The sequence below is a fragment of the Ptiloglossa arizonensis genome, chromosome 1 (assembly GCF_051014685.1).
Source record: "Ptiloglossa arizonensis isolate GNS036 chromosome 1, iyPtiAriz1_principal, whole genome shotgun sequence".
Lineage (NCBI taxonomy): Eukaryota > Metazoa > Arthropoda > Insecta > Hymenoptera > Colletidae > Ptiloglossa > Ptiloglossa arizonensis.
Window position 1 is genome coordinate 17,540,170 of NC_135048.1, and position 26,848 is coordinate 17,567,017.

The 26,848-nt window shown below is 44.4% G+C and overlaps 1 protein-coding gene across 1 annotated transcript in view; it reads left to right on the forward strand.

Annotated features, from left to right (window-relative positions):
* Window positions 1-2,922: 2,922 nt before the first annotated feature.
* The window catches only part of Gaba-b-r2 (gamma-aminobutyric acid type B receptor subunit 2), a 305,292-nt gene continuing 281,366 nt past the window's right edge, over window positions 2,923-26,848 (forward strand). The window contains exon 1 of the mRNA XM_076306135.1: window positions 2,923-3,745. The gene's annotated coding sequence lies outside the window, so the exon portion shown is untranslated. The remainder of the gene's footprint in view (window positions 3,746-26,848) is intronic.

Below are 26,848 nucleotides of genomic sequence, written 5' to 3' on the forward strand. Positions count from 1 at the left end.
ACCGTGACGAACGATTCTTTGTCGCGAGTAATATCGACGATCAGGTCTCACCGCGAGAAAGTTGCTGCGAGTGGAGATTCGAAGGGAGATTGATGGAATCAAAGTTTCGTCGATTTCCTCTTAGATGTATTACAATCGATATTGCTAAATCGAGAAGATAAAAAGAATCAAAATTCCCTCGATTCTCTCGTTTAGTTCTATCGAATAATTACATTATTCAAACAATGCGAGACAAGATTGGGAAAGACGTGACACGAGTCACGAAGTTGAGCCTTGTGTGTCAGTCCCCTTTCCTCTTAGCCAGTTCGATCGAAGAGAAGGAAAATCAACGCCACCGAAACGGATGCCCCATTTCTCCTCCCATCCCTCCTAATTTCGGAGACTTTCGTAGACACGTGCACGTTTCCGCGCACACCTATACGGCCGAAACATCGTTAAGTAAAAGCGGCGCATCAGAGGATAGCAACTGAGCGCTCGAGCCAGCTGCGCCGGCCGGTCACTTGCTTGCCCAACAAGCAATACTGTAGAGAGGACGCGACGAAAAAGAAACTACTTACTCGATAATTACTTGGCAGAGCATACAGCTTTCTCCATGGAGAATTTAAGACTAATTTTAGGCTAAGCTGAAGTCTAAAGATTTCGCTACGAACGTGAGAATCCAACGTTCAATGCCCTTGCGACGAATCTAAAACAACGCTTACACATTCAATTACATTCGAGCTTACTCCTCAGCTTTTGCTTGTCAGACGCTCGGTCCACATCGCGCCATCGCCAATCTTCACCATCCTGTTGACTCAGTGAGGCGAGAGTTAAATGTTCTTCGTGAAAATAGTTTGCTATGAAAGTCAAGTTAAAATAGAATTAAGAAACAAAAAACGGTAAACGTTCCATAAGAATTTGTTACGTTTAATTAAGGAATTGAAATATAGTAAAAGTAAGGAGGAAATTAAAAAATCGCCAGACGCAAATATATTTCACCAACGATCTAAATCGAATATCGAATGAAAAACAATTTTTTTTCTACCAGAATATTTAATAAATTTAGAGTTTTATTTCGTGTAATAGACGAATATTTAAAAATTTAATTTATTACTTTTACTTTTAGATAAATCATCGTCAAAGACAAACCGCGAATCGCGATGTTTGAATATTCCAGGTTCCATCTGTTGCCCCATAAATCTTCGAGAATGATTTAACTCGTAGTTACAGCATTTTCCGAGGCCGATAGACTCGACAGAACCACAAACGATGTACAGACTCGTGTTTTCTACGTTTACTACGTTTACCGACCTTGGTGGTTCGGTTAAATATAGTTCTCGGAATCACCGTTAAACGAGGAGGTCGCTCCATAACCGCTGATAATTCACAAGGTCGGTATTTCAGTTCGTGCGATATCAAATCCCGTAAGACGAAACTTTATGTCCCGTTTGTGATTTCTGTGTCCCGTAGTATTTGTTTTCGTTATACCGTCGAAGAATGCGAAGAGAAGAACGTACGATGCTGTTCGAAATGAACGCTAAACGATTCTTTCACGAAGAAAAGACACTCTCGAAGATATACGTTTTATTTACCAACGAACTTTTGTCCGAGACACTTTTTCGTTCAACTATCGAAAATCAATTCAAATATCGTGGCGAACGATTCACGACTCTCGTCGATACGCGTGCAAAGTTAATAAAGGAAGCGACCAACGATAAGCCGGACAAGCGGGTTGGATACTTAAAGGAAACACGTAAGCGATATCGAAATACCATAGTCAATTTTCAATATCTACGAACCGAGTAATATAACCTCTACGTCGGTGATCGATTCAAACGCATTTGTTCGTTTATTCGTTGGAACTTTCGATCTCGAAAACGATCGTACTCGATGAATTACGAGCGGTCGCAAAGCCATCGACGAAGTCGCGCGCGAATACTTTCGACGTTACTCGAGTCGAAAGAACAATTCCGTACCCCCGTTCTCGGTATCGTCGAGACACCGATACTGCGCACGGTGAACGATTTTCAAAATCGCCGAGCATCGGCGAGATCCTTTACCCGAAAGGACGACCCTATCGTCGAAGAAGGATCGGGAGCAGCGTAAACTGAAAAGCCTTTTAGCGAATGAATGTTGGCACGCGGGACCGCGGTGGATACGATCGAGTTTCCTACCGGCGGCTCGTGGAATGTTTTTCACGAGTGGTGCGAGAGAGGGGTGTGGGGTGAGTCGTAGACAGGCGACGGCCTCGGGACGAGTCGAACCGAATCGTTGGGACATCTCGTGGCGCGATAACGAGACTCGGAAGATCGAGTCGGGCAAAATTCTAACCGACTCGCGCGCGTTTCGTCGCGTGTCTCGATCGTCGAGAAAACTTGCGTTCGATCGTACGGAGATCCACAAAGACGAGTTACGCGTCGAAAATTACGCTTGGAGAACCGTTGAACGGGACCGCGAACTCTCCCCGACGACAACGTAAAACTGATCGAAATAATCCTGGTAACTCGTTCTCCGCGAAATCCGCGCGATCGAAGAGGGTTCGTAATTGATATATTCGATTAGCACGAACAACGAAACGAAAATCCGCGACGCGTGGTATGCTTTTCCGTAACCGCGCACGTTTTCGACCGCGTTGCAGCACTCTGCGGAAGTAGTCGGTTTTTCGAATTCGTGTGAGATTCCGAAGGATCGGTGGCAGCAAGTTGGTCGAAAACTCGCAACAGAGAGAATATCGAATGCCCGTGGGTAGGGAGTCGGTAGGAGAAGTAGAGCACGTCGTCGTCGGTGGCGCGCAGCCGCGAAAGGGCGGCCTCCGTTGGTGTGGGTAGGCCGAGGTTGTACGTTGGTCGTTCAGGGGTGGGTTGTCAGTTTACCGGACGGCCGCGTGAGAGCGCTGCCGCGCAGGACCAACCCTCCATTCGCGCTGCATCCGGCGAACGCGACTGTTCGCTCGCGGACCGTTCGATCACTCCCGTGGCAGCACCGCGCACCGCCGCGCAGCTCACCGCCGCGAATCGTTCGTTCGTTCGTTCGGTCGGTCGGTCGGTCGGTCGGTCGGTCGCTCGGTCAGCGATTCGCTGCGTCCATCGCGGCATCGCGCGTACGTATCGTTTTTTCCACGGCCCGATCCCCTCGCCTCGCTTCGGCTCGGCTCGACTCGGCTCGCCTCAACCGGGAGCGAAGGTTCACGCGCTACGAGTCCGCGAACGTGCCGCGACGGACGACGCGAAAACTCACCACCACCTATCTCTATCGACCGCCGTCACTGACCGGTCCGTCTTTTGCTCTTTCTCCGCACCGTTCGACCTACAGCGCGGCTTCACCTTCCCTTCCCTTTGCCACCGGCACCGCACCGTGCCCGTTGTTCGCTACGTCTCTCGATCCTCCTCTCGATCCACGGTCCACCGTTCTCTCTATCCCCTCCCCTCCGTGACCCCCGCGCGCAGTTTCCCTCGGCCACGAACCGGACGAAGAGGAACACCGGGCTGCGTCTCGCTCTCCGCGAGCGGCCGACGCTTAATTAACAAACAAGGGGAGAAAGAGCCCAGCCAGAGCCCAGCGAGTATTCTCGCGGTGAGACGGAAGAGTGGTGCGGTGTATACGTTGTGGATGCTGTCGTGAGGATCGGTAGCTGGCTCGCGATGGGGGTGGCAACCAGTTTATCGGACGTTCTCACTGCGAGAAGTCCGCCGGGAAGATAATGCGGATAAATGCCCCGGAAGAGACCGAGAGGAGGGAACGGTAACGGAGGATTACACGCTGTCGGGTACGTGCGTTGCTTATTTATTAACTCGTTTATATTCGTACGGCCGATGCTCGCTCGCGGTAACTGCGATAAACAAATTATATTCGGTGAACGTTCACCGTACGCGTTCCCCTGCGGTCGAGGTACGGATTACCCTTCCAGCCGACCAACAACTCCAAAGTATCGTACTGTACGCGTTCTATACCGTCGAATACCAGCGACAGAGCCACGCGGCGAAGAATACGCTTCCTTCGAGAAAAAAATAGAAGAAAAGAAAATACCGAATCACCTCCGGTTCGCGGAGTCGCGGCCACTGACCGGAAACTTGTAATTCGGTACGATCGAAGTTCGTCGAAAGTAATATTCGGTGCACGTCTCTCCCTCTCCCCTTTTCATCGGTCGGTAGGTTGATCGTAACGAAAGCGACGAATGGAAACGATCCGCGAGATCCCGAAACGCAGAAATTTCCGAGCGTGTTTTCGCGATCTCGTAACAAGGTGTGGTGTACCTCGAACGGAACGCGTTCGCGGGGCTAAACGGCGTTCCATCGTTGGAAAGGTTCAATCCGCGAGGACGGGCTCGTTGGATTTTTCTCGAGTCGGGGCACGAAACCATCGGGGCGAAATCTCCCCGAGATCTTTCCGTGTATACGCGCTCGCGTATCGCGAGCCAGGTACGAACACGCGAACCGAGAGGGTATCGCGGGGAACTGAAACACAAATCGAGGATCCGCTCTCCTCGCGTGCGGATACCAATTCCGTTCCCGCGATCGGATCGTTCCGTTTACTTTCAGAAATTCCGTCACACGGAATACCGAAGAGTCCGCGAGCTTTCTTCAACGAAGATCGACTTTGAAACACGGTACTCGTTTCGTTGTCGAATACGCGCGAACTGGACGAGTGTACTCATAGGTATAGGAGTATTTGCGCGGGTAAAAAGAAAGAAAATAAAAATTGTTTGTATCACGCGTCACAGTGATAGGTACACCGTCTCGATCGAGCGACCTCGGCTACCACCTCGTGTCCCAAGGTTTCGTTTTCTTCGCAGCGAGTGTCGTTGTTCGGTGTGTAGCACCACCGTAAAGCGGAAATTGTATTATTCACCGCGCGCGTAACGCGGATACACGGTCCTCGAGTGTGTACACCTTTACGTCGTGGAACGATTTCCTCGCGGTGCTGCTCCGCAACGGAACGTTTGAAAACGTGGTTACGAACGATCACGGCCGCATCGCCAGCCGCTACACGACCGTAACACTCTCAACGAACGCTCGTTAATTTATCGACGATCGTAAACGAAAACGGAGCGTTTTAAACGATCGCTACGATCGGTTACCAACACTGTTCTCGCGAAAAATGACCGAGCAATTCTACGTTGAACTCGAGCTAGTGGTTCGTACGAGAGGAAGAACGTTTTGGTTCTCGGTATTCCACGGGGGTGTATACTCGTACCTCACGGGGGTGTACGTGGGTGTACGGGGGTAGATGGAGGAACGGTTCTCAAAATTTTTACTTAACCCAATTGGAACGGTCGTCAAAGGCCGCGTGCGAGCGTAACGGTGAATCGATCAAAGGCCGAGCGCCGTGTGCTCCGCAAACTGAACGTCGTCCGCAAAGTTGCAAGTGTGCGCGCGGGACCGCGTACAGCGTACGCCGAGAGCGCACCATAAAAGACAGCGGAAGGATGAAATTACAAAGCACAGCTTGCCAGCCGGCCGACGGTGCGGTATGCACGGATATGTGGAACACGGGCTTCCTGGAATCCTGAATTCCTCGCGGCGTGTGTAAGATATCCTACGTGGAAGAATTAATGTCGGATTGCGCGTCACGGGGGACTTTACCCAATTGCGCCAACTACTCGGCTTGGGTTTCGTCGATCGGGGGATCATCGATTCGTGTACATAGATCATCGTCGATCTCGTACAGTAGATTCGGGTAGAATGGTACAATAGCTTTAATAGAAAAACAATGTATCTTTAAATAGTAGCTTAAATCAGTAGCTTTGAATAAAATAGTACAATAGCTTTGAATAGAATAGTATAATAGCATTAATAGGAAAACAATGTATCTTTAAATAGTAGCTTAAATCAGTAGCTTTGAATAGAATAGTACAATAGCTTTGAATAGAATAGTATAATAGCATTAATAGGAAAACAATGTATCTTTAAATAGTAGCTTAAATGAGTAGCTTTGAATAGAATAGTACAATAGCTTTGAATAGAATAGTATAATAGTTTTAATAGAAAAACAATGTATCTTTGAATAGAATACATTTAAATAGAATAATACAATAGCTTTTGGCGGCGGTAAGAAGTTTGTTTGTGGAAGGAGAGAACGGAAATAGGAAAAGGAGTGGGGATAAGCGTTTCATCCCGGGCCTGCTAGTGGACTCGTCAGTAAGGCATCCTAGCAGGCCCTGCCTTATACGCCGGGACATTGGAAGATCGGTAAGAGGTCGTATATATAGCGATCGGAGCAGCTACGGGAACTTGCGGGAAACGGTTGGTGGTGAGTTTCCCTCTGGTGGCAAGCGTGGGTAGTGCCGCCACAAGCTTTAATAGAAAAACAATGTATCTTTGAATAGAATAGATTTAAATAGAATAGTACAATAGCTTGAATAGAAAAACAATGTATCTTTAAATAGTAGCTTAAATCAGTAGCTTTGAATAAAATAGTACAAAAGCTTTGAATAGAATAGTATAATAGCATTAATAGGAAAACAATGTATCTTTAAATAGTAGCTTAAATCAGTAGCTTTGAATAGAATAGTACAATAGCTTTGAATAGAATAGTATAATAGCTTTAATAGGAAAACAATGTAGCTTTGAATAGAATACATTTAAATAGAATAATACAATAGCTTTAATAGAAAAACAATGTATCTTTAAATAGTAGCTTAAAACAGAATAGTACAATAGCTTTAATAGAAAAAGTATGTACCGCGTAATAAAAAAAAAAAAAAAATACTAGGAAAGAGTCTCTCGAATGTCACAGGATGGTGAAGTTCTTCTTTTGAAAATTATTAACTATACTTGTACACTTTTCTCGCGGCGTGTGTGAGATATTCTACGTGGAAGAATTAATGTCGGATTGCGCGTCATGAGAGACTTTACCGAATTATGCCAACTACTCGGCTTGGGTTTCGTCGATCGGGGGATCATTGACTCGCATACCTGGATCCTCGTCGATCTCGTACAGTAGCTTTGAATAGAATACATTTAAATAGAATAGTACAATAGCTTGAATAGAAAAACAATCTATCTTTAAATAGTAGTTTGAAACAGAATAGTACAATAGCTTTAATAGAAAAAGAATGTACCGCGTAAAAAAAAAAAAAAAAAAAAAAGTACTAAGGTACAGTCTCTCGAATGTCCCAGGATGGCAAAGTTCTTCTTTTGAAAATTATTAACGATACTTGTATACACTTTGTCTGTCTTGTGGAGTGTTGAATTTTGCACTTTCATCGGGACGTTTAGGTTTGTTCGTATTTTCTTAACCCAGTAGTACTTTTTCGTCCGGTTTCGCTCTCTTTGATCGTAATTGAAATCTTTCGTACGTAACGAGTATCGTACGATTATCAATTTCTTCGTTTATGTTTCCAACCTTCGAGAGCCGAATTAGTGGTAAGATTCTTCGACACGCCTTACGTTTTTCATTTCTTTTATCTACGACGATGTATTATTCTTTTTATTTCGCGCAAACGAGTATCGTACGATTCTCGATTTCTTCGTTCACGTTTTCAACCTTCGAGAGCCGAATTAGTGGTAAGATTCTTCGATACTCGTCACGTTTTTCGTTTCTTTTAACTACGACGATGTATTATTCTTTTTCTTTCGCGCAAACGAGTATCGTATCTCGATTTCTTCGTTTACGTTTCCAACCTTCGAGAGCCGAATTAGTGGTAAAATTCTTCGACACGCGTCACGTTTTTCGTTTCTTTTAACACTAGGTTTACGGAATGCATCATTTTGGCGCATTTCTATCGCTGAAAAAAATTACAAACACCGTTTACATATTTCTTTTGTCACTCGTACCGACTTCTATCCATTTAACGAGACAAATACGTATTGTAAAATTCATTTTCTTCGAAGCTTTCCAATTTTATAATCCCCTATACGATACACCAATTTCTTCTCGATACGCGCCATTTTGACGCAAGAAGTATCCGTAAACCTAATGTTAACCACGACGATGTATTATACATATGTTACATTGTTTTTCTATTCAAGCTATTGTACTATTCTATTTAAATGTATTCTATTCAAAGCTACTGTACAAGATCGACGAGGATCCAGGTATGCGAGTCGATCATCCCCCGATCGACTAGCACACGAGTAGTTGGCACAATTCGGTAAAGTCCCAAATGACGCGCAATCCGACATTAATTCTTCTACATAGAATATCTTACACACACCGCGAGAAAAGTGTACTGCGAATAACTTACGCTCGTTAATTCGCGGGAACGAGTCCCTTCCGTATATCGGCACGGATAAATCGACAAAGGAACGAATATCGCGAAGACACGATCGGCTCGAAGAGACCCATGGAACGCGATAGGGTCGGAGAAACGATAAAACGGTCGAACGATCCGCGAACCGAAAGTAGAGGGTTGTTGTCGCGAATCGTCCCGGGATAATAATCGCGCTCGATTCACCTTATCGTCCCAGGAAATTCCCGAGGGTGTTCGAACGGTCTCTAATTTTATCAAAATCGATAACCGTCTTCTCTTTAACTTCGGTGTCTCGCGTTAAAAAATGGAGAAACCCGACGACCGTTCCTAGGTAAGAGAAAACGTCGATCGTTCGCGCAAGACTCCACTGCTGAAATTTTCATTCGACTTCTCCTCTTTTTAACCGTATACCTAGGCGTTCATCTAAGCAAAACGAACGCAAACGCCGTGGATTTTAATCGAATTTTACCGATGCTTGGTTTCGGCAATTTGCGAGCGCGCAATTAACATTGTGCTCCTCTGGTTCGGCATAGTTCCGGAAACCGTGAAATCTGTTCCCTTTCAATTAACAGTAATTAGCGAGCGATTCGATACTCGAAACACGAATTGCGTGGAACAGAAGCTTGTTTCACTGTGCACGGGTTACAACGTACGACGATACGTCTCTTACTTTTCCACGCTTCGATCATGCTCCTCTTTCTACCGCGAAGCCGACATTTTCCAAAGTAGGGGACACGACTCCCCGTGGGGATGGTATTTTACGATCAAAGGGGAGCGCGAATGAAAATTCGTAACGCGGAAAAACACCAAAGACTCGTTCTCGATGTTCCATCGATGTTTCAGGTCCGTGGATCGTCAAAGTTTCAAAATCTAAAGAATATTTTTTATCTTTTAACCGTACCGTGCGTCTTTGTTGAAAAAGTTCGCCTCTTTTGGTCAAAGGGCGGAGGAAGAAATGTGAAAATTTTTGGTTTGCTTGGAACCCGTGGAACCGAGCCTCGTTAATATTTTCGACGCCTATACAAATTTCATCGCTTCTTCGCGATCTTCGGAATCTACTAGATCTAAATTTACTATATTGGGATTTGTACCAAAGGAACGCTTGATTTTACAAATATACACGAGGGATTTTCTCACGCCATGAGATTCCCGTATTCGCGGTCTTTTGTATTTTCCACGGATGCGCAGATTATAGTATACGATGCTATCGCTCGGTACCGTGGTATTGCAATTGTTGTTTTATTATCACAGACGAGTGTGCAAAGTTGTCGATCCCTGTACCAGCCCCAAATAATTGTACTCGTGCGGTGTATCGATGTATATTTAAGTATATTATAAGTTACTGTGTTAGTAGTATTAGACGTTGGTGATTAGTTTCGCTAAAGGTAGATCGACCGTGTATAATACTAAGCTTATCGTCTTGATGCCCTTGGCACGCGTCTTTATCGTCTTTGTCGCTTACGTCTTTTACTGGTCTTTCCTCTTAGCGCGTCTTTTCAACTGACTCGTCTTATTACGTCTTTTTACTCATAAAGTCCGCGACATACTCTCCGGACATACTGTGGACATACTCTCTCATACTACGACATACTGTGACTTACTGTGACTTACTGTGACTTACTGTGACTTACTGTGACTTACTGTGACTTACTGTGACTTACTGTGACTTATTGTGACATACTGTGTCCCAAACGTTCCTCTCGCACTCTATATAGCCACGCACATTCATTCTCTTTGATTCTAATCCTCAGTCTCTCTCACTTCAGACATTTGGTCACGTTCGGCCATCTTAATCGTTCGTCTTTTCCAAACACTCTTCACTTTCTCTGAAACACGCGCAATTCCTTTCGTTCTCGTGCATTCCCACGCTCGATCGTCTTGCACGGCCCCCTGTAAAGAGTTACTCGTGTCTTCTAAGTTACCTAACGATAGATCGGCGCCAAGTGTTTATCTTAACGCAGGTCAGTTCTCGTCCGATATATCTTCTAAGCCTGCGCTCGAAGGAGGCCCAAACGGACACGGAAAATCCGATACCACTATTCTCCATTTTGGAAAACGAAATCACTTTCCGAACAAGTCGATATATAATCGATTTACTTCTAGTATAAAGAGAAATCTGTTATAATATCTCGTCTTACTGTAACCTAATATAATACTAATGTATATAGTATAAAGAGAAATCTATTATAATACCACGTCTTACTGTAACCTAATAATATAATATTAATATATATATAGTATAAAGAGAAACCTATTATAATGCCACGTCTTACTGTAACCTAATATAATACTAATATATATAGTATAAAGAGAAACCTATTATAATACTAATATATATATAGTATAAAGAGAAACCTATTATAATACCACGTCTTACTGTAACCTAATATAATACTAATATATATAGTATAAAGAGAAATCTATTCTAATATCACATCTTACTGTAACCTAATATAATATAATATTAAATTATATATATTAGTATTATATTAGGTTACAGTAAGACGTAATATTATAATAATATAATACCATAATAATATTATATTATATATTTTATTATATATATATTATATGTAATATAGTATTAGGTTATATATATTAGTATTATATTAGGTTACAGTAAGACCTGGTATTACAATAGATTTCTCTTTATACTAGAAGTAAATCGAATATACATTGGTTTCTTCGGAAGGTAATTTCGTTTTCCAAAATGGAGAATATGTAATTTAATAAAATGTTTATACACTCTAAAACAATCGTGTATGGATATATATATATATATATATATATATATATATCCATTATCATCACCAGCACAATAGTACCTAAACCGCGGGTGTTCCTGGTAAGGATTGGATGGAGCGACGATCCCTGTTCCGTTGGTCTCCCGTCGTTCGTATTATCGCTACTTGGCACACACGATTTCCGCGTAGGCGTTGATCGGTCGCGGACCGATGGAACGTCGCGCGAATTCGCGAAACGAAGCTTCCATCGGTTAATCCGTGCGGGCGTCGCGTCCCGCGTAGCCGTTTCAGCCGCGATTCGAAAGCGCCGGGCATAGCGAGAAAACGGGCGCTCGAAACCGGGGGAGGGAACCTCGGTGTGGAACAACGTAATAGAAAATTTATTCAGGGTTTAATCACATCGCGACAAAGACAGCATTGTTCGAGCATGAACAATAGGGCGGTTCTGCGGGTTCGCGTAGCGGTGGCTGCGAGCATTCGGTCCTTTGATTCGAAACGACTCTTTGCTTCTTTTTTTTTTTTTTTCTAATTCAGGTCGCCACCGCGGCGTATCGACGCCGGTTCGGTTCCACGTTTCGCGCCGTTATTCCTTCGATTTTCGCGAATTTATTCCCGCGCTTTCCTTTTCCGTTGCGACTTGCCCCGCCGTCGCTCGAATCCCTTTCTCGATCCAACGATTTCGAGCAATTTGCGACCGACAAAGGGGATTCCCGTATACCGCGCCGCGGAGTGGGGACGAGAGGGTGGTGGGGATTTCGCGCGATCGCGGGAAACGAGAGGCGACGCGCGCGCAATAACATTTCGCCAAGTAGGTTCTCCAACGGCGTTAGGTGATTTCTGACAAAAGGAGCGCCGCGATATCCGATACGTTGCGAAACGTAACGTCGGCTGTCATACCGGCTGAATGGAACCCGCGGGCGAACAGTTTGCCCGGAGCTTTTTATTCGTAAATCGTAGCCTCGACTTCGTTGAGCCGACACCGCGCCGCCTTCGCCAATTTTACAATTTTCCATCTCGGATAGCCCGAGACCGCGTCACGCGTACCGATCGGGCCAGGTCGGGTCAGCTCGGGCCGGCTCGGGTCGCCATCTTTCGCGTTCAACCGATCCGGACCAGTCGCTTTGTTGTTCGCTCCAAGAGTCGGGGTACACCACGGATTCGAAACGTTAGACGAAACTAAGAGATGGTTCGTTCGTAAGCCGAGCTTTTCGTTCACGAACGAGTAATTATTTCATTTAATCGTCACCTCGGTTGTTCAGCGACCGCGTGCGCGTGTGCATCGATTCTCTCGTTTCGAGACGGGAATTAGTTAATTAGTAAACTGCCCAATCCGGATTCGTTGCGTTTTAAAAAATTCCGGGACAATGACTGGCCAGTGTCCCGAGGAAATTCTCTAGATCGGAGAAACGAGGAAGATTGTCCCTCTGCGTGGTCAGGATCACCGATGAAATTGATCAGACATCTTCCACGAGTGCGTAGTTTCTTAGGATAGTTTGTCCACTGTTGTCGGTCGAGACTGGTATACCGAAGACTTGTAGTATTCTTGAAAATAACGCTGTAACGCGTTTGGAACAATACCAACGACTTTAGGATAGAGTCTTAGAGAATCGAAACAGAGCTCGATCGTCATAATCAACCGACCGGTTCGTTCGTTGTACAGTGATCTTACGTACGTTTGTAACCCGGGTTTCGGTTGAACTTGGGGTCCCTAGCTGGAATCGATAATCTTCATCCAAGGGTTATCGAAGGGGTCACGCAGCGTGTTCCTTTCGGGATGGAGACGAGAACATCACGCGTGCTCACCTACGGTAGTTTCGTTAGACGCGGGTAGCCCAATTCGACCGTAATTTTTCGTCAGAGTACGCGCGGAGACGTTGACCAGGGCCGATACACGAACCCACCGTGATTCGAAAGGATTCGTTCGGGCCGGTGTATTTTCTTTTTTCTTCTCGTTCGATCGAACGCAAAATTAACCGCGTCCGATTTCTATCCGCATACGGCATCGGAATTCGCTATGAATTCCGTCGGACGGCTCGTTCGCGCAATGGAAACGCGGAAAGAGGTCGCGAGGTGGATGGCGGTCCGCTGGTCCTGACAAAGAGCGTTAATGGCGAAGTTGGTGTTGGTGTTCTCGAGCGTTTCCTCCGTGCATTTTCTCCTCGAAGGTAGGAACGTTCGACCGCGTGTCGATACTAGTCGTTCTACGAGGGGTCTACCGTGCCGTGATACGCCGCGTCCTTAAACGTTCGCGACGTTTAAAGCCGATTCCACTTTAAAAGAAACTCGCCCGCGTTTCGTACGGTGGCACGAGCGTGGACCGTTCCTCGGTGGCAAATTTTTATAACCCCGTTATCGGATAATGAAATTCTCGGCGTCGTCGTTTCACGACCGGTGTACCGTTCGACGAAAACGTTCACGGTTCACGAGACCGGTCGGCTCGTTCGAGGTGTATGCTCCTCGCGGTTCAATTCGACCTCGAGTTCAGCGCGTCACGCGCTCCGAGACAATTTCGCGGCCGGCTCGCGATCGATTCCGGGGGATGATGCTCGTCCCTCGCGACGTTTCCACGATGTTGCGACATCGGGGACCACGGAGCTTATTAGCTTGCGAAATTACACCGTGCCGCGAACGCGTGGGATTATGGAATATTTTTTTTTTGCACGCGCGCGTGAAATGGATTGTTCCTTTCGCGGTAACGTTCAGAGGAGAAGAGAGATAGTTCCTTTCGAGTGTACATTGTCTCAGTGTAGAAGGCAGGGCGTTCCAGGAGGACTTATCGATGAGGACACTAGCAGATCCGGGATGAAACACTTTTCATTTCTTTTTCTCTGTTTTGCTCGATCTTTTTTTTTTCATTGTACAGACTGAATGTAAATGAGTTTGATTCTTGGAATTGAATGACAAAGTGGATATAGTCAGGAGTCTATTTCGTGGAATCAAATGCGGACTAACAAGTGAACATTGTCATGAACTGACTCGTGGGATTACATACGGACCAACCCGAACATCGTTACGAGTCTGACTCGTGGGATTAAATACTGAACAAAGTGAACATCGTCACGAGTATGACTCGTGGGATTAAATACTGACCAAAGTGAACATCGTTACGAGTCTGACTCGTGGGATTAAATACTGACCAAAGTGAACATCGTTACGAGTCTGACTCGTGGGATTAAATACTGATCAAAGTGAACATTGTTACAAGTCTGACTCGTAGAATCAAATACGAACCAAAAAGAGAACATCGTCACGAGTCTGACTCGTGCGTGGAATTATTAAATGCAGACCGAAGTGAACATCGTCACGAGTCTGACTCGTGCGTGGAATTATTAAATGCAGACTAAAGTGAACATCGTCACGAGTCTGACTCGTGCGTGGAATTTTAAATGCGGATGAGAGTGAACATCGTCACGAGTCTGACTCGTAGAATCAAATATAGACCAAAGAGTGAACATCGTCACGAGTTTGACTCGTGGAATCAAATATGGACCAAAAACTGAACATCGTTACGAGTTTAACTCGTGCGTGGAATTAAGTGCGGACCAAAAAATGAACATCGTCACGAGTATAACTCGTGGAATCAAATATGGACCAAAAACTGAACATCGTTCACTCGCGCGTGAAACCTACCGATCTTTCTTCGCGTTATTCACAATCGATACGAGAGAATCCGCATAGATGTAATTACAACCGACTCGTTACGGTGTCGACTGTAAGCTGCGCTGGATGATCATTGTAATTCGCGGGCCGCATCGTTCGAAACGTTTCGGGAATTTTTTCGAAATCGGTTACCTCGAATGTAGATCCAGTTATCTAAATAGCGATCTTACGTGCCGCAAGTTTCGAGACGACGGAGCGGAGCAAGGACCCGATGGAACGATCCGTACGGTCACGAACTGCTCCACTCGGAAACGAACATCGGTCCGAGTTTTTCGATCGTCGAATGATCGATTAACCCGTTCACGTACTTTGACGGGTCTGGCTCGTGATAATTCTGGACCTGTGGCGACACCTCCCACTCTCGCCGCTAGAGGGAAACTCGACCGTTCACTGTTTCCCGTAAGTTCCCGTACACACTCCGTTCAGTATATATACGTTCCATTACCGACTAGCTGATGTCCCAGTGTACTAGGCAGGGCGTTCTAGGATGACTTATCGATGAGTCCAGTAACAGATTCGGGATGGAAACACTTTCTCTCTTTCTCTGTTTCGCTCGCTCTCTTTTCTTTCATCGTACAGATCGAACGTAAATGCGTTTGATTCTTGGTATCAAATACCCAACCAAAGTGAAACATAGTCAGGAGTCTATTTCGTGGAATTAAATGCGGACCAAAGTGAACATCGTCACGAGTCTGACTCGTGGGATTAAATAGGGACCAAAATGAACATTGTCACGAGTCTGACTCGTGCGTGGAATTAAATGCGGATGAAAGTGAACATTGTCACAAGTTTGACTCGTGGGATTAAATAGGGACCAAAGTGAACATCGTCACGAGTCTGACTCGTGGAATCAAATGCGGACCATAAAGTGTGAACATCGTCACGAGTCTGATTCGTGCGTGGAATTATTAAATGCGGACCGAAGTGAACATCGTCACGAGTCTGACTCGTGCGTGGAATTAAATGCGGATAAAAAAGTGTGAACATCGTCACGAGTCTGACTCGTGCATGGAATTAAATGCGGACCAAAGTGAACATCGTCACAAGTCTGACTCGTTCGAATCAAAGATGGACCAAACGTGAACTTTGCGAGTCTGACAGTGGAACAAAGATCGCGTAGTATATACTAAAAATAGAATAATAGTGTATTACTTCGCATTTCGACTCGTATTTGCAACTATTCTCACTTCTCTTCAGGTCACTTTTAAAAGTGATTAAAAAATATTCGCGCAACTCTGGTATCCCAAAAGTAGTATCAATAAATCACGGTTCCACGTTTTCCAAGGGATTGCAAACCCGCGATTATCTACCTCAAACACGATGGGGGGAAGTTTATCAAAGAAACAGTCGATGAAAGTACGCGAAAATAGCTTTTATCGAGCATTATAGCTTATCGTCACACGCATTGTCGTTGTCGGCCAGTGTCGATTTTCGTCACCATCGTCGAGAATGCGCGCGATGGTCGAGCGTCCGATAGAGATCGTAAACCAGAGAGCGAGGATGGAAAACACTCGTTAGCCTTCTTCCCGCGTACGGAACAGAGAGTACGCGAGCTCACCTCCACGGATTAATTAGATTCTCGGAGCCGATCGTCGTTCTCGTTAATCGAACCGTCGTTCCATCCACGGTGAAAATTTTGTTCGACGACGAGTAAAAGTTTAAACGGCTCCGATCGCGTTCGGAGCGCGTTCGTTCGATACAAGCCGAAAAATGTTAACCCTCCACCGGAGGCGATATTTCGAGCCATCGGCTCGCTGGCCCGACGTCCATTATTCCGACGCGCTGCCACTTCGAGGCCAGACGTCCGTTCGAATTACGCGCGTTCGACCGCAAGCTCGATGTCTCTTACCTCGCGAAGCGGAGAAAGAGAAAGAACCCCGTCCTATAATTTCCAGTTACGCGCGCGACGTTTTACTCGTCCCCCACCGTATTTCACAGTTCCAAGGATCGCGCGTTCAGGGACCGGGGACTCTTTAATTACGTAGAAATATAAAAGAAACGTGTAAAAGTATCTTCGATCGGTCGTTTACTCGCTCGGGGGCCAGTATCGGCCGACAATGTTCATTTCACGGTACTTTCGAAACATTGGTTTTAAGTTTACCAAAGTTACGCGCAAAAAGGTCAATCCGATAGTTAAAGCCGTTTGTAAGCGTGGTAATCCTATTCGAAGTGTGTACGAGAGAATCTCGACGAGTATCGCGTATACCTGGAGAGTAGTGCAATTCTCCTGGTACTGCAAAATTTACCAATTTGGAATTCCCGGGATCATTTACCGAAACGTCGACTACTTCACAGAGGAAAGAAAGATCCATTTATCGACTCTCCATTCCGGAAAGTGTAGACGTGCAATATTAAAATCGCTTCTGGTCATAGGCTGTCACGGCTTATAGACGATAAAACGAAGCAGTCCACGCCGAGTAAAATGTCTTTTAAACTAATAATTTTCCTACCTACACGGATCGATACGAAGAACGGTCGAGCTGCTACGATGCGTCGAAGAACCTACGATTCCGTTACAAAGAAAACCAACTTGACTTTCACGTGTCTTTCGCGCCTCCATCTGCAAAACCATTAATAACACCGGTGCTCCGCTCGAAATCGTTCGACTTTTACCCGAGACACGTTTTTCGCTACGGATAATAGCCGGTCAACTTTCCCTAACTTTTGCCTCACTAAAATTTCGACTTCTTCGGGGAGAGAAGTTGCATCCCTGCTATCGCTTACTCTTTCTCCGTTCTTGTTTACTTTCGGACAAAGACACTCCTACGTGTAACCAGAAAGAGGATACGTCACCTGTCGAAAAGAGAGATTCGCAATATTCCCTTTCACTCTGTGCAAACCTCGGTGCAGAGGATTTTGGCGTTCTCTCTAACTTTGAAGCGTTCTAGTAATCGACAGCCTCGATGGTCACAATATTCCTTTTCTCTTTCTATCTAAAACTCAATGAAGGGAGAGATTTTTGCGTTTTCAACTTGACGAGTTCTGAGATTCGACAGTCTCGATGGTCACAATATTCTTTTTTTCCTTCTATCTAAAGCTCAATGAAGGGAGAGAGTTTTGCGTTTTCTACTTGACGAGTTCTGAGATTCGACAGTCTCGATGGTCACAATATTCTTTTTTTCCTTCTATCTAAAGCTCAATGAAGGGAGAGAGTTTTGCGTTTTCTACTTGACGAGTTCTGAGATTCGATAGCCTCGATGGTCACAATATTCCTTTTCTCCTTCTATCTAAAGCTCGACAGAGAGAGAGATTTTTGCGTTGTACTTTTCAAACTTGACGAGTTCTAAGATTCAACAGTCTCGATGGTCACAATATTCCTTTTTTCCTTCTATCCGCATCTCGATGGAGGAAGAGATTTTTGCGTTGTACTTTTCGAACTTGACAAATTCTAAGATTCGACAGTCTCTATGATCACAATATTCCTTCTATCTAAATCTCAACAGAGAGAGAGAGATTTTTGCGTTGTACTTTTCAAACTTGACGAGTTCTAGAATTCGACACTCTCGATAGACCAAATATACCCTATTCCTCCTCCGCCTCAGTGGAGATGATTCTCCCATAATATCTCTCCGATTTTCGCGAGTTCTGATAATCGACGTCTCCGTGTGACAAAAATCGCAGCAAGTGCCCCCGTATCGCCTCAAATCGAGACGCTATCGTCTATCGCGCTAGACACGCCCCGTATAATCCTCGGCACTCGCGATCTCGTTTCCGGGGTCACGCGTTCGGAGCTCCTCGAACGGCGTCTCGAGATCGCGACGTGGTTATGCGCCAAAGAGGATGAAAAATAGGTGGCGAGGGGGTAACGGGCGATCGGTTTCCGTCGCGGGATATTCTCTCGGTGGCGAACGCATCGAGCCACAAGGAATCGGACAAAGGCGGGGGCATTTCTCCTCTGGCGAAGCGTGTACGATTCCGCGGTGCTCGGACGATCGGACAGGGGGAAACCGAGCGGAGCGGAGCGGAGTGAGAAACGGTGAAAAGGGGGACGCGGAGAGGAAACCGGAAGGGGTAGAGGAACGGTGGCAAGTTGCGAGCGAGGGCAACGAGAAGGAGCCGGGGAGACAGGAAAGATTGCAACAAATCTCGAGGCGGACAACTAGGGTGAAACTTCTGACGAGTTTACTTCCCTTTATCGTCGAACTGCAAAGGAAAGGAAGGCACCGGGAACGTTTCATCCTCTTCGTCCAAGTGCCGACAACAAACACACATCCGACGAGGGACACGAACTAACCGAGAAACCCTCGTCTCTCTAATTCCGGACGAAACTTCGAAGGTTGTTACGGGAACTTCAAAGAGCATGCACGTATACCGGGCTTTTTTACTACACGCTCGTGAGCCAACGGTCCACCGATTATATTATAAAAGACCGGTGGTACGTAACGGGCTGCGATCGCGCGAATAAACGGACGAGGGTGGGGGAAGAGGGGGCGTATTCGTTTCGCCGCGACGATGCGCCGACTCGAGCGCTAGCGAACACAATATACACTCTCGTTAGTAGACGACGAGTGGGAGGCACGCGCATCCGTGGATCGAGCACTCGGACGACGAGTGGGTTTTCGGTGAAAGAAAAAAAAAGAAAAGAGAAGAAGAAAGAAAGAAAGAAAGAAAGAAAAAAGAAAGAAGAGGAAGAAGATGAAGAAGAAAGGGTGGAAAAAAAAAAGAAAGGAGAGAGTAAAGGCATCTCGTGGCGCGCCGAGGGCTCCGCGGAGAAGAAGCTTTCGCGAAGGAAGCAGCGGGACGCCGCTTCAAAAACGGCACAAGTAGCGAAAACACTCGAGCGAAAAGAACTCGAGCGTTTCCTGCGCAACAAAATAAAGTACGCGGAATAAAAGCCGCGGTGGGGAGCCGAGCGGTGGTAGGGGACGGTATAATGCAAAACACGCATCAAAGAAGAAACGATGCGCTTCGTCGTTCCACCCACCTTCGTTCCGAGTAATTTATTATAAATTACCGCGGATATCGCGTGCGCGTCCGCGTGTGCGCGCGCGTGGCTGCGTTTTCTACCTGGAAACTTTCAACGAACGACGACGACGACGAGGACGAGGACGAGGATATGGTGGTGGTGGTGGTGGTTCCAACGACGATCTCCGAGACTGTTTAAACAGGGTTGAGAAGACTAGGAGCAAAGCGATTCAATTTCTCCGGCTCGGATGCATCGCCGGTGTTTCTCCTCTCTACGATAAAACAACTCGCAACAAGGTTTCGTACGGGTAGCACGATGACGTACAACAAAGGCAAAGCCCCGAGCCAATGTTTATTATTTGCTCTACGAGGCAAACTTTTGTCTCGGATATGTAATCTTGTTTTCGAAATAATAAAATTCAATTACGACCTTCTCGCTGCGGGTGGCGGTTAGGTTTGCGTACGAGTTGGCCAGCTATCTGTTAGACCCTCGAGGAAAGTCCGGAACGCGAGCGTAACTTTACGGACAAGTTACGGGGAAATTCGCTTTCTCTTTCTCTCTCTCTCTTTGTATCTCTCTCTCTCTCTCTCTCTCTCTTGTACACGTTGACACGCACGCACACGGAGTTTCGTTGTGTAACAAGCGTGGGTAGAAAAATAAACTCAATCCCATTTGTAAAGAGTGGGGCAAGATACTATGGGCGGAGTGAAAGAAGTAACGGGTGTTGCTATGGGAATATACCTAGGTGTGTTATACTTTGTATTTGGTCTCTCTCTCTCTCTTTCTCTCTTGTACACGTTGACACGCACGCACACGGAGTTTCGTTGTGTAACAAGCGTGGGTAGAAAAATAAACTCAATCCCATTTGTAAAGAGTGGGGCAAGATACTATGGGCGGAGTGAAAGAAGTAACGGGTGTTGCTATGGGAATATACCTAGGTGTGTTATACTTCGTATTTGGTATACCAGTACAATAGATACACTCGTTACTTCTCCCATTTTTCCAATATTGCTTTCCTTGACACTAAATTTTCCATACCAGTCGAAACGATTGGTTTTAAGTACAATGATTTTAGAAGGAAATTTACTGTTCAAATTACAAAGCATGTGTTTGAAGAATACTTAATCGATTTTATCAATTTTTCTTGTTCTCCGTTCATCGATTTTCTCGAAATATATTTCAAGAAAAATACATTTCAAATCGATTTCAAATATATTTTGCTATGTATTGTATAGACTTCAATAATATAGACAATAGTGTAGACATACTGTCGGTAGTTCTAGTGTTAAATCCTTAATCATGGAGTTTATTTTTCCGGCTATTGCATTGGTGTACCAGGCATAAAGTGTAACAGTATACCTGATTAAAACACAATAGAAACACTCGTTATTTCCCTCCCTCCGCTCATGCTGCGTTCCTTAACACGTTGAGCGCCACGCGTATTTCTAAGGCAATGAAATTGTATTTCTAATGCAACTGAACTGTATTGTAGGGCTGGTGTTTCCTATGGTCCTACGCAGGACCATAAAATGGTATCGAAAACTAGCTCCGAATTGTCACTAAATACCACGGTTGTAAATAGTTACATTCTGTACGAAGATATTACGAAGCAGAAAATTAGCATTACTGAATTCCAGAAAGAATTTTAGCACTGTCCCTTACAAATTGTGAAAAAGAAGACATTCCATCTCACACAAATGCAAGAAGATCTAAAAAATGTTTACATAAACTCAAGAGAAAACCTGGAAAAGACTCTGAAGTACAGAAATATTGCAAATTACGTTAAGATAAAAATGCAACAGAAGATGGTAGAGCAATGGCCAGAAAAAAGACTAAGGTAGTTGTCACATTTTGTAATAGCTGTGAAGGAGAACCGTTTATGTTTACCATCATGTTTCAATGAAATCCACTAGTCCTGTAACGAATCAAAATTAAGTAAGTTTTAAATCAATTTTCTGGAATTCCATAGAAACAGTGTACATTTCATAGCTCTATATAAAAACTAACTAAAAGTTTCGTGTCAGCCACTGATGGCTGACACTCAACGTGTTCAATCCTTACTCAAGAAGTTCAGAATATTTTTCTAGCTACGCTGTTGTATCGATGTACCAGGTGTAAGGTATAACGATATACCTGATTAAAGTACAATAGTAACACCCGTTACATCTCCCACTTCGTTCACACTGCCTTCCCCCACTCCCTACACACGAGATTGTTTATTTTTCTGGCTACGAACGTTCATATACTTGCACGAGCCATTGTCTGAGAATATTGCAGTTTTGCTTCGACGAAAGGTACCATGGATTTTTAATCGCTCAATTTTCAACATTGAACTCTCCGATGCACCTGCGTGTCCACCTGGACCAGAGGTTTCGGGAGTATGCGAAGAAACACTCGAAAATTCCGTTCTAACAACGATAAATTTAATCACGTGCAAAGAAACTCCACAAAAGTGTCGGTTGCATTCCAACGAATGCATTTATTACTAATCGTAGGTTGTAGGATGCAAAGAAACGACACGCTCGAAAATTCCGTCGTAACAACGACAAATTTAATTACAACCGTGGAAATTTTACAAAAGCGTGTCGGTTGTATCTTAACAAATGTATTTATCAACGATCGACCACAGGTGGTTCGATTGTAGAGTATTGCTTTGCACACATCTTTCAAAACGATCTGTACACGATGCTCCCGGTTTATCCGCACAGATATCGCGGTAGTATAATATTTGTTTTCTTCCACCTTTAAGTTTCTCTCTTTAAAACATACTACGTGCAATCTTTAGATTTACCATCATCGTTGCGGCAAGTGACGCGTGCAAGCCATTCAACCTTCACCCTTCGATGGTGCTAGAAGTCGACTGTACGGTTCGTATTCATCGACTCACCTGCTCGTAACGCAACATCGGTCTTTTATAATTTCACTCTTTCGCCCCGTTTCGAATAATAGACGAGAATTAATCGTAGCTAGCCCCCGAGTGAAATAATTCGCTCCAACGTTATTCGATTTACCTGTGAAACAATACACGGAACCGTATCGCTCGGCTTTGTCCACGCTGTTCATATATTTATCGTAATTTATATAATAATTATTGATTCAGTTACCGTGACACGTGGACCGCATCGCACATCACCCTGTTTATAGATTTTGCACTCCCAGGTACACATAGTCATTGCAGAGCAACCGTTAGGTACCCACCTACATAAGCTTTACGAAGCTTCGGGTGGCTGTATGTCACCAGGCGTCCGGAATGGTGAAAACGTTTCGCCAATTGTTCACAGACGCGCTCTCCCGAACGTTAAATCGCAAATTGAAATAAAATTCTTTTTTTTTTATAAATTCCCAAGTGTCTTTACAATTTGCTGCGCAAGAACATTCGGTAAATTGTGTTATCGAGTGAGGTTGATCAACACGTGAATGTTATCCCTTTGGAGAACATCTGTATAGTTAGAGTGCCTTAGGATAGTAAATCCTTAGGATGTTTCCTATTCAGTCTGCGGGACAGGCTGGTTTCGTATAGCTTTTTTGCTAAGTCGTTAGGGTGATTGTCTATTCTTTTCTCGTAACTCTTGCAGCGGCTGTTGATTTCTTAGGTAACTGTCTTCACTTGGAGGTCCTTTCGGATTTCGTCATTTCGAACATACCAAGGGGCATTGGTTATCGTTCTAAGGATTATGGACTGTAGTGACTCGAGCTTAGAAATGTGGCTTTTGGAGGCAATTTCCAACATCTCGATGTCGTGTAGATATAAAAATAGATCGATTGTTCGATTTCGGGTAAACAAAGTCGTTCGAAGTTTCGATCTATGGTCGATAAGTGAGCTAACAAGTCGGTGAAAGCTTCGATCGAGGGATTCACGATCGTGTTCGAATCATCGAAGACCAAACGAAAGTTTGCACATTTTCGTGCATTGCGTTTCGCTTGCTGTGTAACTGAACTTGAAATGCAAACTGAGATAAGGGAAGAACTTCCGCTCGGTGTTTCTCGTTGTTCGTACCGAGACTCGCCGATAAACCTTCTTAAGTGTCGTCTTTTATTTCTCGCTTTTATTTCACCCGTCGAACGACGACGAAAACTCTCTCTCTCTCTCTGGGGTAAAGAAATTTAACGAAGATCCTGTTATTGTTACCACGCCGCGGCATTAAAATTCATCGAGTGGTTCGAGAGCAATTAAACGAAAACCGAGGTACCATTTCAACGTTCCGTGCGCTCTTCGAGTTCCAGGTAATCCTTCTGGTCTGTATGAACAACCGGATCCGTGAAACGTAGCAATTGAATTGGAGCATCTATTGTGTAGGTAAACTGGGACTGGAAAATACGAACCGATCGTCCAGCGGCCGCGTATACGCCGGGATCCGAATCCGTTCCAGCTGTGTTTGACGTCTCTGCGATCTCTTTCTCCGCTCGAATTTTTATTTCCCAGACACCGAGCCACGTTACCCGATAATTTCGATTAATCGTTGAAATTCTCTCGAGTCGGTGAAACGTCACCGTTGCGCGAGTTTTCAGCTCGGTGTGTGTTACAGGGTGTACAATAGAAACTGCTGAAACGTTTGTAAACCTTCATGGATAGAATCGATAGGTTGCTCGATAAGTTTCCTCGTACGATAAGAAATTGAGCTGTTCATTTTTTATTTTTCGAAAGACGATCACTGTTCGATGAACGTGTGTAAAGTTTCGTGTAAATCTGTCGACTGGTTTGTACATTTCGTTCAAACGTGTAGTATTTTTTTAGAATGGGAAAAATGATAAAACTTATTTTCGAACAGTCTGGTGTACACGTTTGGTAATGTACGTAGGATTTTGGTACACTAAGTGGATGTTATTAATTAGTTATTATCGGTCAGCTGTCGAAAGATGTTTGGTATATTATATAGAAATTAAGTATATAGTGTATAGTTAATACAGGTTGGTTTCACTCTGGTGGCGAGTATGGTAGTGCCACAGCAAAGTTAACCTTTGTCACGTGGTGTCGTATAATTTATTTCACGATCGGTAAATACAGGAAGACAAAAATAAATATACTAAAATAAAACATTTCGTTTCTTAGTTTTCGTGTACGACTCAAACTCAATCTGTTGTTTGCTAGTTACGCGCTCGCTCGCCTCTGATACCTTTTTTCGTCGCAAAACAAAAGATACAAGTATCAAAATCGTTAGGTTCGCCGATCGTTCGAAGCCATTACGATTGCGAAACCATTGCATCGTCAACGACAAATATAACCGCGACATCGAAGCGAAACTCGAAATGTTTCTCGAATTGTGTCGCTTCGATGTAAACGGAACGTTTCGACAAGTTTGTTGGAAACGTTTTGGAACACGTAGCAACAACAGGCGACAAAACGTTGACTTCGTGTTGCCACGATGTAGACGCAACTTTACATCCGCGCATAAATACTCAAACGTGGGAAAAAAGTTTCGTTCGTACAAGTACCGTGGTTGAACGAATCCAGAAAATTCATTTATAACACGTAATAATATTTTCCATCGTTATTTCTTACAGTTTTTCATCGTTCATACGGATATCGCGTTGCAAAGATCTTTAAAGATTTATCTTCGAAAGAAAGTACTTGTTGCACGAACTATCCAAGTATTTTCCTTCGCTCGGATCACGATCAACGTCTTTTCCTTGTTATTGCATGAAATCAAGATTTTCACTCGAACGTTGTATACAATCTTGAACGAAAAGGAATATAGAAGAATCTCAGTGGCAGATTTCTCGGTGACAGTACACGCGTAGAGTTTCGTAGCAAATCCACTTTCACGGAGATGCGTCTGACAACGCTCGAGTTGCAAATTCAAACTTGCTTTGCAACTTTACGGTTAGTCGATTCTGGATATTCTTCGACCAACTCGATCATTCGCTGGAGATCTTCGTAGTACGTTCTTCTCGCGAATCGTCCTCGAGGCTGACGTTTCCAGAACGAAACTTCGCGAAACACTGGTGACCAACGCGAGTAGTCGCGGTGGGTTCGTCAGGAGCAAAGGGGACGTCTTTCGTTGCGTCAGTTGCAACGCACAGTACGGCAAGCAACCGGGAAACATCGAAAAATCGAAAAATCGTATATGCGTTTGATAAATTTCAATCTTGTTTAGTTATAAACGGGTAAACCGATTAGAATATGTAGTATTGAATAATGTCGCATTATTTTGCGCAATTGGTATTGATATATTAATATCGATATACCGAAGAAGTGGATAGTTAGCATTATTTTGTGCAATTGGTATTAATATATTAATATCGATATGCTGAAGAAGTGGATAGTTAAACAATATTTGTTAGCATTATTTTGTGCAATTGATATTAATATATTAATATCGATATACTGAAGAAGTGGATAGTTAAACAATATTTGTTAGCTATATCTGTGAGGCAATTAATAGAATCATGGATAAGAGATCTTGAGCGTAAATGTTCACCAACGATAACAGCTGGGAACAAATTATTACTTAAGATTTTGAACAGAACATCAGATTTTTCTCCTTAAAAATGTCTACAAATATTTAAATAATTGTACGGAATTCACAGTATATGTGACGAAACAACCACTGTACCGATTAGTAGATATAGTATCGAACAATGTCGCATTATTTTGCGCAATTGGTATTAATATATCAATATCGATATACCGAAGAAGTGGATAATTAAACAATATTTGTTAGCTACAGCTATGAGGCAATTAATAGTATCCTGGATAAAAGATCTTGAGCATAAAGGTTCACCAACGATAACAGCTGGGAAGAAATAATTACAATTTAATATTTCGAATAGATGTTTCCTCCTTAAAAATGCCTACAAATATTTAAACAATCCTACGGAGTCCCCAGACCCCACCGTACAGTATACGTGACGAAATAACCACCGTACCGGTTAAGTGTCAGTGCGCAAACCTCTTCAATCGCGCGTCAAACTATTTCGAAAAAAAAAAAAAAAAAAAAAAGATTCGCTCCACAGTACGTCGAATCGTTAGCGAGCCGGGGTACTTATCGACCCCATATTTCGAATCTCGTATCGTCGAGCCATTGTCGCTCGACGAGTTATCGCGAGGACCGAAAGCAGTCGAGGCTCGGTATGTAACTGGAAGAATTAGCGGCCGTCGTCCACGGCCGATCAATTGACGGAGAAAACGACCGCGTCGATCGATTCGTCGAACAATGCCACTTTAATCACCGTGACGAATCGCTGGATGGAACGGCATCGATGCGCGTTTCGGAATCCTTAATTAGAGGGTCTAATTTCCAGTTTTAGCGCGAACGCGTTATCGAGCTTTCCAGAATTCACGGCACAGCGGCGCCCAGCGCATCAGCACCGCTCGGCAAAAGTTCATTACGAGTCGACGAATTCACCGGCCGAAATTTCGAGATAATA